Here is a 20,435-nt window from a genome sequence, read left to right on the forward strand (position 1 = left end):
AGAGTTACCAAGCAAGGACACTTGTGGCTGAATTTGTTCAGATTAAAGGTCCATTTATTCTATGATACTGTCTCTGGAAATGACTAGCAGTGATGAATTAATCAATTAAGATTATTTAATTAGAGAATAAAAACAGGATAGAGAGATATTTACTGTATTGGCAGCCTTTCACCCCAGCTACCTGAAGTGAGGATTTTTTCTGAGCTAGAAGAACATCTTGACCATATGTTTGAACTTTCAAAAACTATTCTATTGCATTAGTTAATTTCATCATTTTTAAAGTGCACTTTGACATTTATTACATTCTGGGGCAAATGTTCTGGGAAGAATTCTTACATTAAGCAAAAAAAATTATTATCTTAATTCTGTTTTAATAAAATTATAGAAATTGCAAAGAATTGTCTTTTCTCAAGACTTGGATTCCAGCTATTTTGACTCTGATGTTACAACAGCTGCATATTAATTTAGTAAATTAAAGTAATTTAATAAAACATTAGTGGGATGTGTCATGTCATATATACATATTATAAACAGGTCGCACTTTGATAATGCTTTAAAACAACATTATCGAGTTGACAATTAAGAGGTTTTGAAAGGAAAAAATATTTCCAAAACCATCACATGTACAACTAGCTTCATTATTTGAAGTACTTTCTGACAAGACAAAGCCAGTATAGATGTAATTTCTGTAGAATTTTGCAACATTAAAAAAAAAACCCAAGATGGTCATAAATGGCTTGTAACAATTTTTCACATTCCCTCCAGACCTGTTCTGCAAAGTGAAACTTCAAGGCTCTTCGTCCTGAGATGAGGCTTTAAAGTGATAGGATGTCACACGTGCTGGTGAATGAAGGTAGGAAAAGCCAGTGTGCACCCTGATGCTCTGAACTCCTCATCCCACCTGTCCCATATCAGAGCCCTGCCAGCCAGGGCAATTGACAACCCTCATCCTAAAGTCTTTTCTTGTGGAATTATGCAGCTGCTTTTCTTCCTGGATGGAAATCTGTGAAAACCAAAACCCCCTGGCTGTGCAGATACTCCTGCTGTGTCAGTCCTGTTTGCACCAGAAGGAAAATAGAAGAGTGAAACAGCATCTCTGAAGAACTGCTCCACCACACATCTGGAGAGAACCATAAAGAGAAGCAAGACATTTCCATCTTTGAGCTATGTATATCAATGCTTGACATATATCTTAGAGCTTGATAATACCCATGTAATATTTAGGAAATTTGTTCATACCTTTCCTTATTGCAAAGTTCAGTCTATCCTAGAGTACTCTATTAGACTTTGATTTTTACCCACCTGCTTTTGTGTACCCACACAAATGCAAGAAAGGCTGCTTATAATAAAATTCTGGAAGCACAGGTAGGAAAACTTGATGTTACTAAGATCTTCCTACTTAAACGTATGCTTTGAATTCCATGTTTTCTACTACATGGCTGCATAGTCTAATTTCTGGCTTGTACTTTGTAAAAATACTAATTTTGCCTTTTTAGGTACTGATCTCATGATCTGTGACTTCAAAAAAATAAAAAAAAAATGTATAATGCATTTTTAATGGAGAGAAAAGGGAATTTTTTTTCAATTTAAACTTCCAGTGCTTCAAATTAATTATTCCAGTTGCCTATACTAAACTAGAAAAATAGTCTGTAATCCTTCAAGGTAATAAAGGAAATCCACACTCTAAACGCTGAACTGAATAGATTACTAAAAATCAAAACCAATCAAAGCTGACTACTCATCAGAGCTGATGCTCATGAAGTATTAGCTGCTCCTTCTCTTGTAAGGTTCACAAACATGTTGTGATGTCTAGGAACATCTTTCAGATCCAAGGCTTTGGGTTTAATCTCACCACACTTTGAAGAAATTCAGATTTTTCAAAGCTCGCCACTTTTATGGTTATGTGACCTAGTTATGCTCAAGTGACAAAAAACATGCTGCTCATGAAGAATTTAGATGCCTCTGTTGTAAGACTCACTGGAACTCTTGGCTTTGCCCCTAATTTTATTTGCTACAGGGGATCATAACTCCCAACTCCAGCTGTATCTGCATACACAGCTCTCTGCCTCGGAAGGGGGCTAAAAATTGTGAATATAACAGCTGACATCCTTGGAGGTTGATTAAGACTTTGGGTTCTCATGGTGAGTTAATTCAGGCCACCTGGAAAGAAGTTTCTAGTGCTTATATCAGCTTTTGGCATATGTGACATGTGCTGTTGTACAGCAATCTCAAAAAAAAAAAAAAAATTATGGCCACTTTTAAGAACAGGTCATAGAGACATTGTTCTACGAGAGTCATTTTTTGCCACAACTTTTGGACAGCTTCAAAATGATCACCAGTATGAAGGTAGACAGGGGGTTGTTTTATTACTGCTATTATGATTCTTTTTTAATTTTAAATGCATTCCAGAATAATTTCCTTCTCTAGGATTCCATTTCTTGCATTGTTGATTCAAGTCACAGGGTTATTGTTAGTTTTTGGTGCAGGGTTTTCTGGGTTTGGGGTCTTTTTTCAAGAATTCAAAACTGTCAATTACCATTTGGTGGCTAATCCATTTCTGTCTCCAGAAATGGAAGGTAATGTATTTGTTGCAATATGGACCTTTTTGTTAGAAAAAGAAAAGCCAAGTAAATCATGTAAAGAAATCAACTTCTGAAACATGGGGTTAGAAACTAGAGGATATTAATCATAAAAATTAGAAGAATACTAATTAAAGGATAGGCATTCAGATGGTGTGTATTGCTGCTCTTCAAAAGAGGAGACAGGGCTGTGTGCAAGAACAGAAAGAGGAATACAAAGATGCCTTATAAAAGGGGGATTGTTTACCAGAACAAAAGACAAGAATGCAAGATTACCAGAGACACTGAGATAGTAAAGTGCCTTGAGCCCTCAGGACCAGATAAACCTGGCCTTAGAGCCTGGACTATAACCAGAGGATTAGTGGGCATGCGCAAGGCAGCAGAGTCAGTTCATCTCTGAGGAAGATTATCCTTCTTCATCTCTGAGATCCCCAGGACAACCACCAGAGACACCTGCGCAGGTGCAAAGGATGGATAAGACAATTAACATGCGAAGCAGAGAGAGGAGGAGCCAAGGAATGTATAGGTGTATTGCAAAACTTGATGCATATGTAACATTCTAGAGGTTAAAAGAGAATGGGAGTGAGTGAGGGGCACGGATGCCTTTAGGAGCTATCCCGCATCGTGCCCAGAGCTGAATAAATCACATACCTACTTTAAAATTCACGTTGTCTCTGAGTTTTAGAGTCTTTCCACGTGTCACTTCACCCTTTCTTAAACTGATTTTACAGTTGAATGGCTTCAAACGTAGTGTAAACAAAGCTCCATGACAAATCTATCATCTGCTATAATGCTTTATACAAGTCAATGTACAGTAAATGTAAGCTATGTGGGAAAATTTGGTAGTAACTATTTTTCTCTGGAGAAATTACAGGTGCAGATTTTAAAATTAACAAATTTATAAGAAAGGACATTCTCTGTTTCCTTCGATTCATCAATAAACATCAAAAATTAATACCTGATATTGGTACTTAAACAGAACATGACTAAGTCCTTGTGCAGAAGACTTTAAGCTTCTAGCCTGCCCTTCACGAAGCTGCATCATGACAAAGATGTGCATTTTGTGATGCTGCTTCAGTAAAAAGTTTTTAATATTCCAAAGAACAAACAAAAAAATATATATTTGAAAGAACAAACTTGAAATTAATACAAATAAATAAATAAAATGAGATTATATAGTATGAAAAGGATAAAAATCACTTAATAGGTATTTCCCCTTCTTAAATTTACAGTTAGACCCCAAGATCCTTCAAACCTTATTTAATTTGCATATCATTCATTGCCCATCTGCTGTATTTCCAATTTCTTCTTTGCCATCTGGTTTTCTAATGCTGCATCTACCACATAAATTTTTCTGGATGTATGGCCTCTAAATTGTTGCTGATTGATTAAAACATATTACAAAATAAATATGTTTAGGCTTCTTCTAAGGTCTAGCTCGCTGTTTAGAATTAATTACACACCCTAAATCACCCTTGGTAGCTGATAAGGTGAAAAATGACTGCAGAGTTGACTTCTACAAAGAATGGAAAAAAGAAGCAGCTAAAGCAAAAGACATAACCAGAGAAATCAAAGGAGAGGTCCCAGAAAGGTTATGAAAAGAAAAGATAAATCCCAAAGCAGTCCAGCAGAATGGAGGTGCTGATGAGAATACATGGCTGGGAGGAAATGTGACAGTCCCAAAATGTGCCACACAGTGTGATAAGGGAAGCAGCAGCAGCTGGTGCATGTTAAACAGCACTTAACTCTGCAATTGGTCCCACTAATTTTAATAGGATAGATTCCTATTCACTGACGTCTCATAATCTGTCCTTTGTGATGCAGCCAACATTTTTGTTTCTTCATACACCCCAGGACTCAGACTGTTCTGGTTGTCTGTTTCAGCTGCTGTAATATTTGTATAACTGTTGCACACTTTCCCCAGCAGACTCTCCAATTCCTTCAATCCAACAGCTGCCACAAACACTTCTATTTTTGGCACAGCAGCCCAACAATTTCAAGAGGTTTACTCGAGGAGTAGCTGGGTTAGGATCTATATTTCTGTAAAGCGTGAGACACATCTGATCTGACACAATATTTGGGGTGGGACACAAAAGACTGTTCTGTTTCGTAAGGGTCCTGAAAGCACCCTAATTTTGATATATATTTTTCATTTCTATGGAGGAACTCATCCAAAGATGGGTAAGTCATTGCAAAGTGGCATAAATACATTATTTGCGTGACTGGGCATGTAAATAGGCAGTGGGATAGTGAACAGACTGTCAGCTTGCTTTCTAGGAGTGTTAAATGAAAATAAAGCTCTGAATTGAGAGAAACAGTACCGCACCAGTAGTAAGCCATTGTAAAGATACTTTGGAAGGAAGTAAAGGAGCATTATCAAGGTTAAAGAGTCCAGAAATTACATAGAAAGTCTTTTAAGAGAGACATTCAGAAAGAACACTTAGTGTAAACATCAGCAAAGGTTTTTTTCAGAATTAGAAAGGTATATTCAGATCTCTAATTTCTACCTCTACCACTTGAAAAGTACTAAAACAAAACCCTAAACTGCCTCCTGTTCCTTATTCCAACATCTCACTAAAAAAATTCCATTTAGCTGTCTCAAAAATGAAGTTAAAACTGCCCATTTCTAACAATTTATTAGGACTTTCTGGCAAGAAATGCTAATTACAGAGCAACTCCATTCAGCTACCTTTTCTCATGTTGCATAACACTTTGTCAATAATCCCTGCTGCAAGTTTTTTCATGGAGAGTTTGAAGACTGTTTTTAAGAGCTTTTATTTCCTCCTGATTTCTGTGATAAAAAATACATATAGCTTACAGCAATGCATAAGTCCACATGAAACATTTAAAATTTTTTTTTCAGTAAATCTTGGCAAATTTAAGATATTTTCTTGCAGATACTAAAAAGAAAAAAAAAAAAAAAACAAAACAAAAAAAAAAAAAAAAAAAAAAAAAACAAACAAACAAACAAACAAACACCAACCACACTCTAAATTGCTCCAGGAAAACAGCAATCATCATATGACACCTACTGTACTCATTGTAAAGTACTTTTTCTACAACAATCCCCTCATATAAGGATGCTGACATCAGAAGGAATGCTTGTTTACACCAGAACAGCAGTCTAAGACAGATACATTAAAAACACAGTAATTCTGGATTGGAATAGGAAAATTAGTCAAAAAAAGGAAGGAAATATTTCTGCTCAATGATGGCATAAATTTGCATCATGATGCAACAGAGCTCAGTATTTCTGGTGTCAACTTATACAGCTGAGACTTAGACTGGAGATCATCCTGTTTTAGGGAATGGAAAAGAAAGGGGCAAACTAAAATACCTCAAGGATGATAAGCCGTATCCTTCAGATAGAATTACATCTGATATTAGGAGACCTTTCTAAAAACATTAATCATGTCAAGATATGTTTTCATTAACACACACAGAGCTGAAAGTTTCTTTTAATTGTCCCTTGAAATGCAAATATTCAGTCACAACATAATTTACTATGAAGATTATATTAAAATATTTTCAGAGAAATAACATGTAAAAGTTACCAGACTACTCCATAATCCATGGATTACAAACCAGCAGCAATTATTGTTTTTCTTCGCAAAGAAACACGTTGCTTGCAGAGATGCTATTTATACACGCTTAGTAAGGGCTTCTTTCAAAGCATATTTACAAGGCAAATTGTACAACACAATTGCAGTGTTAGCTACACAACACTTTCCTGTTGGGCTGGGGAGAGACTGATCCTTTTTGATGTCAATTAACTCCAGTTTAATGAATTGGCATTTGCCAAACATTCACCAAATACATTCAGGAGTGGAAGAAAGCAATAAACCTTAAAATTCAGAGAAAAAAGATGCATAATTCCATTGGAATTTCATGCCTCAGGGACCTGATGTAATAAATATACTTCTGGATTACATTATTGATTAAATAAATTAAGCGTCCCAAACTTTCATGCACATACATGAAAATGATATGCTTTCCCACACAGCACTTGTTTTCTTATTCCAAATCATTTGCCCAAAACACAGGACCTCTCAGTACATGTTCATCATAAAATCACACACAAATTCACTTTCATATTCATGTTCCAGATTATGTGTGTCCTGATTAACAAACAAATAGAAAGAGCTGCAAGTACAAAAACTAGAATATTATATGTATTTCTAGAGACTTCTACTGCCATTTCCGAAAACAATGGCAGTAGAACAACAACATCTTTCAACAACATTGTCTTTTCCAATTTCTATAATAAAATAGATTGCTATGGACTGGAAAACTAAACTTCACTGTCCCACTGGCTCACAGTCTATGATAAAGTGTTCCTAGGACACTAGTTAATTCTCAGACGAATCTGATTAGTGCAGCCTCTGGACTGCAAAGCCTTGTCTTGTACAAGTTACAACTGAAAGCACAAAGTATTGGATGGGGGAATAAAATGCCTCCTTTGGTTTCTCCTCCATTCAAAGATATGGATGTGTCATCCAGAACAATATGCCACTAACTTACCTCTGCTTATGTCTTGATACAGATCTACTGCAACTTCTACAGGCCAATGACATGTAAGCTAATTTATAAATAATAAATCATATTAAAATACACTCAAGTAGTAAATGTGCATGCTTACATAGAAAACATTTGCTTAAAAACACTAAATATTGGCAACAAAATAGTATTTTCTCCTTTTTTGACAATATCTCGATCAAAGAAAATACACACTACGACTAAGCTCTTGATTTTGAAGGCTAAAATGGATTTGACAGTAAGGGTCAATGACACCTGGCACTTGTTTAGTCTTGAAATCTCTTTAACAAGATGCAATCTCTGTCTGCTAACTTCTTCGCTATTAGAAATTAGCAGAACTCCTGCACTGCCACAGTGACTGCAACATGTTCATAGTTTGTGGGGACCTAAAACCTCTCAGCTTTCCTCTCCCCCCCCCCCCCCCCCACACACACACACAATATTCATGGCTTTTTCTCCCCAAATCTTTGATATCTGTCCTCTCAGTATAAAAAATTTTCTTCTGTCCTAAAGTCTGGGTGATGTTTTAAATGGCCAGATTCAAAGGGGGATGAAAATTCCACTCCTACCTATCACCAAAATTCAGAAAACAGTTTTCCTGACTCCCTTCCACTGCCTATAACTTCATTGTTATTGATTAGTCAGAATCCTCACGGCAAAGGTTAATTTAACAAGGACACAGAGAGCAGAACTGCACCTTCATTGCCTAGACTAGAAATTAACTGAAATTTCCTGGTTATCACAATTGGATGACACTGGCAGAAGCTGTTTTAAACTGGCTTTATTATCAAGACAAAAAGAGGGAGGATGATAGCATGAAAACAGGGGAAAAAATCAGAACTTGCTGAACTCAATGTAAACAGAGTGCAGTTCAGATCAACTCCCTGGCTAGAGGTGCTGAGGGACAGATGTCTGAATTTGGCTGATCAGAATGAAAAAAACTGGCACAAAGAGAAAAATGTCTAAAAGTATCTAAGAGAAGAATTCTTTGCTTTAAAGGCATCCATTGGAAGTTATCAAGACACTTTCTTCCTGTCATTATTCCACCTTATAATCCCAGCTGATAGAAAGCAAAGTGCTATATTTAAAAATTAATTCATTTATTCTGAACACATTCCTTCCTTCACCTTTGTCTTCAACTTTGCTATTAAAAGCTTTAACATACTTTTTTCACTTGACATTAAGCTTCCATTTTTTCCCTCCAGGGTTATGGCAGCTCCCCATGTGATACACAGATATGTTCAAGTCAGTGCATGTTTTGAATCTGCAAATCACAGAATGCCATGCTCTTAGCACATGCTTTCCCTGAGACTTTGCTCTTGCATGTGCACCAGAAAGCAACCAGGGCCCATTTTGCCATTGAATACCAAAAAAGGTTACTGCTGTGACAGGGAAAAAAGAAAAAGTAAATTGTTAAGTTACAGGCAACATAAAACACGCAACACAGCATCAAATGCCATGGAATGATGATCACAGCTTGTGTGGGACAACTGTCAAAGCCAAGACTTTACTGATGATTTCAGTACATTTCATATTAAATTTCAAATTTCAAGCAATATTTAGTTCTTTAAAGGATACGTTCAAAAGGAAATAATTCAGTAGCTACAAAGACAAAATTATACAGTTTTCACTGAATAATGACTTTCCTTGGATGTTTTTTACTAACTTTTAGATCTTAATTTTTTTAAAAAAAATATATGGAAATAAAATTTAAAACCCTCTCAAATACCTCTGAAATCCAATACCTAAATATTTAGATATATCTGTGCTCTTCCACATAAAACATTGTTCAAATTTACTTGCTACTATAATTGAGTTACGTCATACTTCATAAAATGTTGCAATCACTTCAATAACTTTTTCATTTTATTTTAGAAGCATTGAAACAGAATCCCTGTTGTACAAAAATTCGGGTTTCACTTTCATGCAGAGGATCCAATACAAAGACAATTAGAAAATTAGCATATTAACAAATTAGCTACTTTGCAGAGTGATTGCACAAACCCCTAGAGGATCAAGTTCTATTCAACAATTCATTTTGATGACAAATCATGATCTACAATTCCTTTTATTTCACATTTTGATTTCAATTTACCTACACGCATGGAGAAACAGTCTTGCTAGGAATATATAGGATGAAGGTCAATATGTTCGTATTGGTATAGGAACAATTTGATGCCTGTCTTTATTAGAGGGGAAAATGCATATGTTTGCAATAATTATGGCAAACAATGTGCTTTTGTAGAAAATTCTTGCCATCTGGAAGGGTGCTAAATGAACACTTTGTTAGGTTATTGTTTTGTTTTGTTGATAGCCAGAGCACTTATTTTCTATCTTTGGCATTTATTGTTCTTTGCAAATTGCTTTCCTCAGCCCCTATAACAATACAATTTAACACTACTTAAAACATACCCTGACTTGTGATTGGAAAACATTGACAAAGAAATGAATAAATTAATAATCACAGATTCCTCAAAGTCATTAGGATGGAACTTACTCTCCTATATCAGGGCTCACTTGTCTGCTAGAAATACAGCAAGAAAAATTTAGCACAAGCAACTTTAAATGTTTATCCTTTGCTCTGTAGTTGTCTTCAGGCCAGATGACACACTGTTAACATGGTAAGTGGGCCATTGTATTGATTACAAAATAAAGCACAAGAAAATTTTATACACTTATATAGATTTGACCTGTATTTACACTCACTATTAAATGCTTTCTGCCAAAAAGAAGAAACTATAAGGGAAAAAAAAAACCCCTATTAAAGTGAAATAAATAACTTAGATAAAAGCCAGGTTATGATAGATGGGACACATACCGAAGTTTTTCACATGGGCAGATCTATTACTCAGCACTTCAGACCTGAATGTGAGCTTTGGCCCAGCACAGCTTGGTAGAACACCAGGCTAAATTTGGGATCTCAAGCTAAGAAACAACCAGCTATATTTTCATTCTTTATTTTCTGTACAGGGAGTACCAACTATGCTGCTTTAACATTTTTCCTTAGGGATAAGCATGGGTGTTTAGCTCTTTGCAGAGTGATACAACTTCAACAGAAGCACCTTACCAAGCAGTTCATTTTAACCACAGCATTAATCTAATTGGAGCCAAATGAGTATCAGCACATTTCAGCTTAAATGGTTTAATAAATCCTTTGTTACAAGCTGAGAGTTTCTGCAATTAAGTGGACTAGCAGGAAAAGAACAATGTAAGTTTACATCTACTCATCTGCAGGTTTAGTCCAAAATAAGTTGCAAGAGCTGGATTTAGTTTTCCACCCAACCTGTCACATTTTTCACTCAAGGAGTTCGGATATCTCAAACCTCAATGTCATAAATCAGATTTGCAGTTTGATTCCAGTAAGTGGCTTCAAATATAATAAATTATATCACAATTAACAGAATTAAAGAAACTTGGTGTGTATTCTGTCTAAATTCATCTGTCTATGGATAGGCATTCTCATCTCAGGGATTCACAATAACATCAGACTCACAGTTCACATGCAATTCTTTGTTTTATTGTTAGACTAAAAACATGTGTGCCATGTAGAGTTGCAGCTTCTGTACATTCAGGATTTAGCATAAATTATGTTCTCCTTCAATGACAAGTAATCATTTTCTAGTCCTCTTTCCTACTCTGAAATGAAAAAGCTCTAAAATACAGTTGGACCAATAAAACCTGATGATACAGCACCTACTGCATGTTTCCAGGTGGAGCAGCATATGCAATTATCAGGAGTAAAAATATCTGTAATTCTACTATGCAATACTCTCATATGTATATCAGTATATAAACACAGTGTCCTACAAATCTCTTTAAAATAAGAAAAATTGTTGCATGTTCTAAAAAAATACTTCCAGACTGCCAAAACTTATAAAGTTTTACAATTAAAAATGGGGGTTTATGAAATTATTTTACATATTTTTAATTATATTCTGAAATGGTATAACACTTACTTTGAGAAAAAGGAAAATCTGCAATGCAGCAAAAATAATTTTTTATCTGTCACTAAGTGTAAGATGAGCTATTCAAATCTTTCCTGGAAAAAAAACATATACCTTTTGGCTAAAGTACTCACTCTGCTCTATTCCTATTCATGCTGTGAAATACATGAGGAAGTAGAACCAGACAAGAAATTAAAAAACTAACCACACTACTTTGTATTCTGAAGTTCTTGGTCACTGTTGTGTCTCTATAATTCACACCTTGAATTTCTCAAAAATCTACACTCAAAACACCTGTAACAAAGTATATATATATACTGAAATAAATTCTGAAATATTTTTTCTTAAAAAGACCTCTTGGCTAGCATGGGTTTGAGGAGCTAAAAAATTTGTCTATAAACAGTCGGTAATTTTTTCAATATAAAATATATAATATGCTCAAATCTTATTACTATTAGAAAATATTGCTCATATAAATAAATACTAACTCTATTGAATATTAATTTTTCTGCCCCAAGATCGTAAACACTGATTAACCAATACTACTTGAGATACTTGATTTTTTTTCCCCTCTTTCAAGCATCTAAACCAGTTTTGAGTCTTCTGTGTTTCCAAGTTGAGTATTGGACTTTCAGCCTGGCCATGTAAAAATGGAGCATATTTTAGTCCGTGACGAAATCAATATGGCTGTTCTAACATGAAAGGAAAATTGCTCTATCAGCAAGGACTGAGAAAGAGGCCAGCCCTGCACATATCCAGAAGAATGGAGGATGTGGTTTCAAGTCACTGCTGTGACTTACCTTTGCAGAAATTGAAATCCATTTGAGGCATCCCAAGCTAAACACATGGTCATCATCCTATTGTTAGTTACCTGATTTTCTATAAACCTTGCTTTTTTGGACCAGAAATTCCAACCTGAAGTGAAACACTCACTGTTTTCTTGTTGAATTTCTTTAGAGTTCTGATGTCATGAATTTACACATGAGAACAGACATGTGAGCATGAGCATTTTCTGTTAAAATTGTAGAGTAAATCCATTGCAGGAAAATTTCACTAACTCGTAAACCTGAAACCAAATTTTAAGTTAACTTAACCTGAAAACCAGCTTGATGTCAGCAATTGAGGCACCAGATTCTGCTCAGACTCCCAGTAAATCAGCACCAATGCAAGTTCCAACTTTTCCATGCTGTTTCAAGGTAGTTGAATGTCTATTGCAACATTTTGTGAGTTAGTAGAAATGACCACCACAATAGGCATGTGCTAGAGACTTACACATTTGAGTTGCAGAAAAATCTCTTTCAAAGCATTGAATTTTCATGTCCTGTTAAAAACAAAATTTCTGGACATAAAAATCAGTGACAGAAGTTTTATTTAAATTAGGCAGCTGAAGAATTGGGAGTTACTTCCCTATCTCTTACTGTGGCTGATACAAGAGGCTCCAAATACCTGATAAGAAGAGAATCTGTTTGTGCAGTTTTGTTTTCACTCAGTTGTTTAAACTTCAGTGCCAATGGGATTCATTTCCTCAGTGGTTATAATTACTTTTTGCTGCCAGAGGTATGAAAAAGTCTCATCACTCCTTCCAGTTAGGATTTCCTTGCATCTGTTAGGAGTGAATTACATTACCTGTCCAACTGCCTATTCATCTAACCTTGCTATTACTTCAGAATGTTTTCAGGCTTCATTATACTTGACTACTCTCAATAATTTAGTGTCAACTCTAAATTTTTTTCTTATCTGAGGTCCTTTCTTCAATTTTCACATCATATAATTATCGAGAGAAAAATTGACATGGGAAATATCCTAACAACTGTTAGCCTTTATACAAACTAAATATATGATTTACACTCACATTTTCTGGTGTCTGCTTTCAATTTCTCATTTGTAATCATTACCATTAATTTACTTCTCACTATTTGACAGTCTTTCCCAACTAAAACCATGGAAAGGATTAGCTTTGAAACAGTTAAATAATAAATTATTTGATTTTTAAAGACAAATACATGGTCATGATGAAAGAGTTTTAAAGAGTATATCTATATCTAAACCCAAACATAAGCTGTAATTTTTATGTTTTAAAAATGACAGCTTTACCTCCTCTTCCTTGAAAGCTGCTCACCATTCGTGTGTGTACAAGTATACATGTGTACATACATACAAAAATTCAGCTTTGCATACTTCAGGTCAAGCTCACACAGTATCTCTGTGCTTGTCCGGTGAATCATGCAAGTCTCATCCTGTCCCAAGTTTTTTAAGACAAACCAAAATTATATTACCCAATAGGAACCCCTGACCATCTCCAATTTAATATGCAATATTTTACTTATCCATATTGCTATGGACTCAAATATTCCTGTCCAACAATGAATAAGGCAGATTTAATTATTATAGCCATAGAGAGGACTGAAACATGAAGTATTGATGACAATTTAATAACTACCCTCAGAAGTTCAGTATGCACCAAAGCATTGGATCACCTTGTGAGACAAGGTTGTTTTATTTAAACTTTTTTTCAGTTTGGTCACAATTTTCTTGGCTTTCCGCTTTGCCATAACATGTTAAAATTTTGTTATGTATGAATAGTTCCTACTTAAGTTTTCCTGTAATGGAACTACAATTCCTGCCCAACCCTTTGCTAGATATTTTTGTACAATATTTCTGAAGGAATTTATCTTTTGAAACTTGCAATTTAACCACACTAAATATTTGGTCTTTCTCAAGTTTTAATCAAATCTTTATACTTTTGCTGATGATAAACTGAACCTTCCCAAATCTAAGGATTTCTAGTTTTACACTTGGCTTTGAAGCTTACGTATTAAGAGTTGGACTTAGCCTGTTATTTACCCATTTTTTTCTCCTTAAGCATCCAGTGTTGTATTTCTAGGTTGTTTTTTATACATGCACATTTTAGCCACTAGTAAGATAAAATTAATTCTATTGTGGCCATCTCAACTGCTACAAGCAAGTGTTATTTGAACTTTCAGGAGCATTTCTTTACAATGCTATAAAATCTAAGGAGTTGCTTTCTTATATAACTTGATAAGAAAACAATGGATAATTTTATTTTAGTCTGAGCTTCCTATGAATGATAATCAAGTGACATTTGAAGCATTTTTTAATATTTTTTCAACTTCCCTATGGATCTTAACCTGTATTTTCTCTAGCAAAATTCAACTGTTAGACAGCCTCCTCCATGCTCTGAGTGTTTTCAAAACTTTGGAAGCTACCCAATAGGCAATACACAGAGGGAAATACTAGAAAATTTACCATACAATGCTCTAGACTGAAAGACTTAAGTAATACAGGCTTCAGATTGCAGTGGAAAAAAGCAAAACTTGAAACACCTAATTTTGTTTGTATTGCTGGTACAATGGGCAAAGTTATGAAAGTCCCTCTTTGTTTACAATCACAGAAAAAAAGAAAAAAAAAAAAAAAAAAAGGATGTTTCTATAAATTTTATAATATAGTGAAATAAGATTTGTTATCGGTATGTGAAGAGCCTTGGAGGCCACCGTACACTCAGACCTTGACAAAAATAAGCAGTTTCACACATCCTGAACTCTGATGGATCTCTGAGCTCACCCAAAGTAGTACACATACAAATACCCACACATTGACACTGCAGGATATGTCACACAGATATCTCTGGGTGCCACAGAACTCTCTTCTTATTACAAAAACACGGCAGGGTACATAACACAAATACCTATAGGTGCCACAGAATCCTGTTCTCATTACAAAAAGTTCTTTGGACTGTTTCACCATGGCTGCACTAAGGGAGCACTTCAGAGCCAATTTGAAAAAAGCAGGGCTCACAGTACATTAACAAAGATCAGCCTCATGAGGTTATTATCTTTTTTTTTTTGAACTGCAGCCTAACAGGGCAGACACGAAGCTTAGATCCCATTTCATAATGAAATAACAAGGTTGTGTTATAGCTGCTCAGAGGGAACACTTCAAATGTGACCAAACTGCTAATTCTGCTATAACTGTCCAAAGTGCCTAAAGGGCCATTTATTAAAAATAAAAAAATAAATTGCTTCTGCCACTGAATAAATCCCCAAATGTACAAGGTCTGAGGGCAGCATTTTGAAGGAGAAATACTTAAATGTTTGAAGCAAAATTTGCTTAATAAGAGACATTGGATTTTCATTTGTTTGTAACAGAGCTACACGTGCCCATCTCAAATTATGCTAATATGCAGTTGAAGTCAAAAATGAGTATCATAAAAGATAAAATCCACAGTACATCTGAACAGTACGTAGACACACTCCATTTGGAAATCACTTTATTTATTACAGCTAGTAATCATCCCAGTTGCCAAGGGGGAAAAGATGCTTTTTATTGAAAAATTTCATTCTCTCAGCTCCACATTGCAGCTAAAGCAGATAATAAGATCCTTTCCTTGGAAATTCAAACAATTAATTCAAGTTGGTTAATTAATTAGTTAATTGAAGACTGGAAAACTACAAAACTTTCTAGTGGTCATTTCACTGCTGTCATCCAGCATAACTTCTTACATTGTAAAAGGCTACTTCATGCAGGACCAGTGTAGGCCAGACTTTGCTTGAATTATAAATTAATGCAATTTTAAAGTACTTCCATGTAACTAATGAAACATGTACAATATTTGTGCTAAAAAATTGCAGAATTTTATAAATTAATCCTTGTCCTTCTCTGGAGCTGTGTTGACATTTATCAAAACACATGACACTAATATGTTAAAAACCTGGTGATAAACATCTTGCAAGTGTCTATAAAGAAAGCAGTAAATAAAAAACATTTTAAATATGGAACAGCATCACTAGTCTCATGAAATATACACAAATGTGTTCAGCCCTGCCTCTTATTTGCAGTGTCAAAAATATCATGCAGTGGTATTTTATTATGTTATAGCAGCACTTCTGGTTTTGACAAAAGAGATTATATGTTGTGAATATATGTGGAAAGACAGCACCCACTCCGAAATAACCTCATATTTTAAAAGCCATGGTAGAAAACTTATTATCCACTGATTCTCAAGTCTCAGTTCAGTCCTCAAGCAATAATATTTGCTTTTTTATTCCCCTTAGACAGACTGTTCTAATTATAAAGTTGTTACAAATACACTCATAAAAATATTCGCAATTACATTCCCTTCCCAAACAAAAGGAAATGTGATTAATATGAGAACACAGGGAAGAGGAAAACACTGACTAAAGCCTCTTTTGCTGTAGCAGTCCTAGGGGCTGTACACTGCATGCTGAAGAGTTCTTTAACTCAAAGGAAAAAATACCATTCTATTTGTCAAAGACTTCTATAAACCACATTTTGCCCTCTCTCAGTTCCTTCCCTTTTACTGCTTCATCCTACAGAAAAAAAAAAAATTATGCTGGATTTGTGACATAATTTTCAGGACTGCAATGCTACGCATAGGATTACGACTTAACCGAAGGATCAGGCAGAAAGTAGGCTGTGAGGAGAGGCTGTGAGCTTTTCTGCTGCATTAAAGCACAAATCTTCAACAGTAGTGCAAAGAACATAGATATTGCTAACCAAGGACATTGCTTTTGCTGTGAACATTCTCACCCAAACTTGCTCCACTGTGACAGCTCACTTGATCACCATCCAGACAGACAAAACTGGAAATGCCACAGACAGCCTGACTATACCCATGGGTTTTTTCTCTTGTTATGTTGTTTTGGTCCATCTGACAAAGGGTAGTTCTCGCTCTCCAGGCCAGAGACACTCCTTCACCTGCTAGTTCTTCCTTTACCTTGAAATTAGTGTATATTTGGGATCTTCAAGCACCTCCCATCCTTGTACTTCACCAAAGATTAAAACCTGGACTTCAGCACTGGATAACTAATAAAGAAACCATAACAAATTACCTGCCTGCCTGTATCATTTGTCAAAAAGTACCATCCACAGAGATTTAAATGTTTACCTCCATCTTTAAAAAAAAAGAAAAAAATAATCTGAAGTCTTCATTTGAAAGTGAAAGCAAACTGTGCTCACAGTTAAGGATGTTCTATGTTATGAATACCTGTGCAAGTAGTTAGCCAGACTTTACACACCTATTATTCTCTTTCACAGGAGCAAGAACAGAAGAGCTGTGGGTCCAGAGACACTCTCCCAGGCTGTTACAAGTAAGAATAGGTGCTGACGTTGAAAATAGGTGCTTTACAGACTACAGCATTTAGGTTTAGTATGAGTTCCCAGAACCTCCTTTGTTAGTGTCAGAAAGGACAGCACAGTCCCATTTCTAATGGTAAAATCTTCGTGTGCAAGTGGCTGCTTATCACATTGTGAAAAAGTCTGTATACTGAGAATTTAAAAGGAGGCATCCAATAGCAAGCTGAGGTTTTTTGCTATGTAGGATTACAGGTGCATTGGGATAGAGGAGGCTGAGCAGGGTGATAAAAAGGAGAAAAGAACCTACAGAGAAAAATGGAGGTAAAATGTTTGATTTTATAATATATATTCTGAAGGTTCCACTGTGATCCCAAAACATTTCTGCAGTGTCAAGTCAACAGCTAAAGGACATTTGTTTGGGTTTTGGGGTGTTTTATTAGATTTAGGAGGGAAAATTTAAGGGAGATGAATGATAAACTTTTAAGACTCCAAATTACCCAAAGAAGGTAGTAAGAACACGGCAAAAAACTGTCTGTTTTTCACTAAACAGCATTAAACTACTATGGAAGACTTATTTAGGCAAGTCACTATTAGGCAGAGCAGAAGTACCATAAATTAACAGCCCTATTGTTAAATTCACATTTGGAAGAAATTCTAGTTCTGAGCTAATAGAGTCAGTTGGAAGTCATCAAAAACTGTGAATTGCTGCAGAGGAGAAGAGTTTTTTGTACCCCTTACCTAGTACCAAGGAAAGTGAGGTCTCCCCAATGAGATATTTATAGATTACTACTGTGATATGAGTCTTATTTGCAAGGAAGGAAACTGCTGTTAGAGCTCCTAGGGTCATTCTAAAAATCTCAGATGAAAAACTCACAGTCAATTCTAAAGGAGCCACCAGTAGAAATACCGAACTCATTTTAAGTATCATGCAGTGCATGAGTAAGTAGGAAGGAAAAACAGAGAAAGAGTAAATTATTACCCATTGAAAACTATACAAAACAAGAGGCATAAGTTGACCACATCTAAAAAATGAATTGCTTCTAAATGGTGACAGATATTAAAACAACAGTCCTGAGTTTATGCACCTCAGAATTTCAATATTTTAAAAATCTACTAAAGAAAACCAAACAAACAGCAATAACAGCAACAAGACACAAGGATTAAAAACTTCCCTGTGAATAGAAATATGCACTTTATGGGAGTTTTTAGTTTTGGTTTCAAAGATTTTACTTACTCCCAAATGAAGAGTCCACAGCAGCTTTCATCCGGAAAGAATCTCCAGGAGCAGTCCAAGTTATCCTTGTAAACTTTTAACCACAAGGGGTTCTGAAAGCCCAGTTACAGTAACTCAAAACAGCAGCTCATTTGCGCTAACCATGACCTTTTCTATCCTATTGTACACCGATACAACATAAATGCACAGCCTAAAGTCTTTCACTGCATCCTCCCCTTCCCAAAGGTTTTGGCCGCCCCAGCTCATGAAAAATAAAAAAAGAGACAAGAGAAGGTAACTAAATACTAAGGAAAATCCACAGCCTTTCCCTGGGATCTGCTTTTAAACTCAGGCTCTCAAGATTGGCTTCAGCTGTAGACAATAGGCTACATCTGTGCAGCAGACTTGCTGCACGCTAGCACTGCTCCATCCATGCATCCATCCATCTGACTCTGCCCCTGACCCACAGAGTGGCTTGTCCTTGACTCTGTCTTATCACTCTAACCTTGCTCCCCACCCTGGAAATGTGTCTGACCATTCCCTCCCCTGATGCTGTCCCAGCCCAGGGGCTTCTCTCATGGTTCAGCTCAGGGCCATCAGCACCCCTGGCCCAGCCTAGGTCCCCTCCCTTCACTGGGGGCTGTCTGGGGAGGGTGGTCTCTGCACTGTCCCCAGGCTTGGCACAGCAGCCCATGGTGTGGACCCTGGCACAGTGGGTCAAATTCTGAGCACTTCTCATCTCCAAATCATCTTTTGTCATGGTCTGAAACTGCACCTAAACATAAAAACTGAAAATAAGAATCTTGCAAAGGTTTCAGATTTATCCCTTATAACGAGGAAATGTCCCAAAAGAATTGCTCCTTAAGTCCCTGTGAATACATATTTGCCTCATCCAGCAGCTGGACTGACAGGAAACCATTTTTCCACTTTCTTCAGCAAAGAAAGAGTGCCACTGTCATAAAACTGATAAACCAGGATTTCCCTGGGTTTTTTTAATACTGAACCACAACTGCAGACCTAATAAAAGCCACACAGATGTACTTGACAGCATGATAGTGAGTTAGTGCACCATTGTCCTATCTCCAGAAACTTCAGGGAATGCCACAAGGCTTATGATGCAAGTTAAATGAGGACAGTGAATTCATCCTTGTCTGCTCTAACTCACATGATGCATTTCTCCTTGTACATCTATTTAAACTCATGTACCTCCATTGGCTTCAGTAGATTTCCTCCAGAATCAGAACAGTGGATGTCCAGGCTGCAGGACTGAATAGAAATGTCAACAAACGCAGTCATCGTAGCCAGTATATTATGAGAGCGCTCCCAATGACAGTGTTCAAAAACGAGCTACAGTGGTTCATCTCATTGTGGTATAAACTAGAGGGCATTCAGCTTGCATTAGAGTTGAATTTGTCTGTCAGATTTATAAAAATATTCAAAGAAAGATGACATGCAGTTGCTGAAAGACATTGCTTGTAACTCCTGAGAAACTGAGTGATGCTGATCTCACAACAATTTATCTGAAAGAAGAATTTGATCTGTAACTTCCACAGTTAATAAGAAAAGCATCACCAGTAGCTATTATATTGCAGCATTTATTCCCATTAATTTGATGAAACAATTCATTATAGCACATCAAATAAAAAAATCCAAAAGTTCATATTTTAAAGCTTAAATACTTTAAAATAGACTTCCAATTTATTTCATAGGAAGAAATTTTAGGCAGATTTGAAGTGCTAGTTAAAGGTAATTCCATGCAGAAGCCTTTTGGTACTAATATGCCATTTAAAACATATGCTCTATAAGCTTCAGTAAGACTGGGTTTTGAAACAGAGCACAGGCATTTTGTTTTTCTTCCAATTAACCTTTTATGTAGGTATTTGGTTGCAAAGCTCAATATGTTAGAAGAGTTTTGTGTCTAGAAGAGGATAAAATAAAATGGCAGCAATGTAAATTCATATATTTAGATATTAGTTTGGGTGATTCCTATGTCAAATGAGTTGAGGAAATTATTGTATTGCTTTTGGGGCTAATAAGATCAATTCCAGG

The 20,435-nt window shown here is 35.9% G+C and overlaps 1 long non-coding RNA gene across 1 annotated transcript; it reads right to left on the reverse strand.

The window, feature by feature from the left end:
* Positions 1-15,510: 15,510 nt before the first annotated feature.
* Positions 15,511-18,683, reverse strand: LOC136373773 (uncharacterized). Its single transcript, XR_010745731.1, has 2 exons — positions 18,408-18,683; positions 15,511-16,407 (listed from the first exon to the last, which is right to left on the reverse strand). It is a non-coding gene; the product is annotated as an uncharacterized lncRNA (long non-coding RNA).
* Positions 18,684-20,435: the final 1,752 nt, after the last annotated feature.

The sequence above is a fragment of the Sylvia atricapilla genome, chromosome 2, assembly GCF_009819655.1.
Source record: "Sylvia atricapilla isolate bSylAtr1 chromosome 2, bSylAtr1.pri, whole genome shotgun sequence".
Lineage (NCBI taxonomy): Eukaryota > Metazoa > Chordata > Aves > Passeriformes > Sylviidae > Sylvia > Sylvia atricapilla.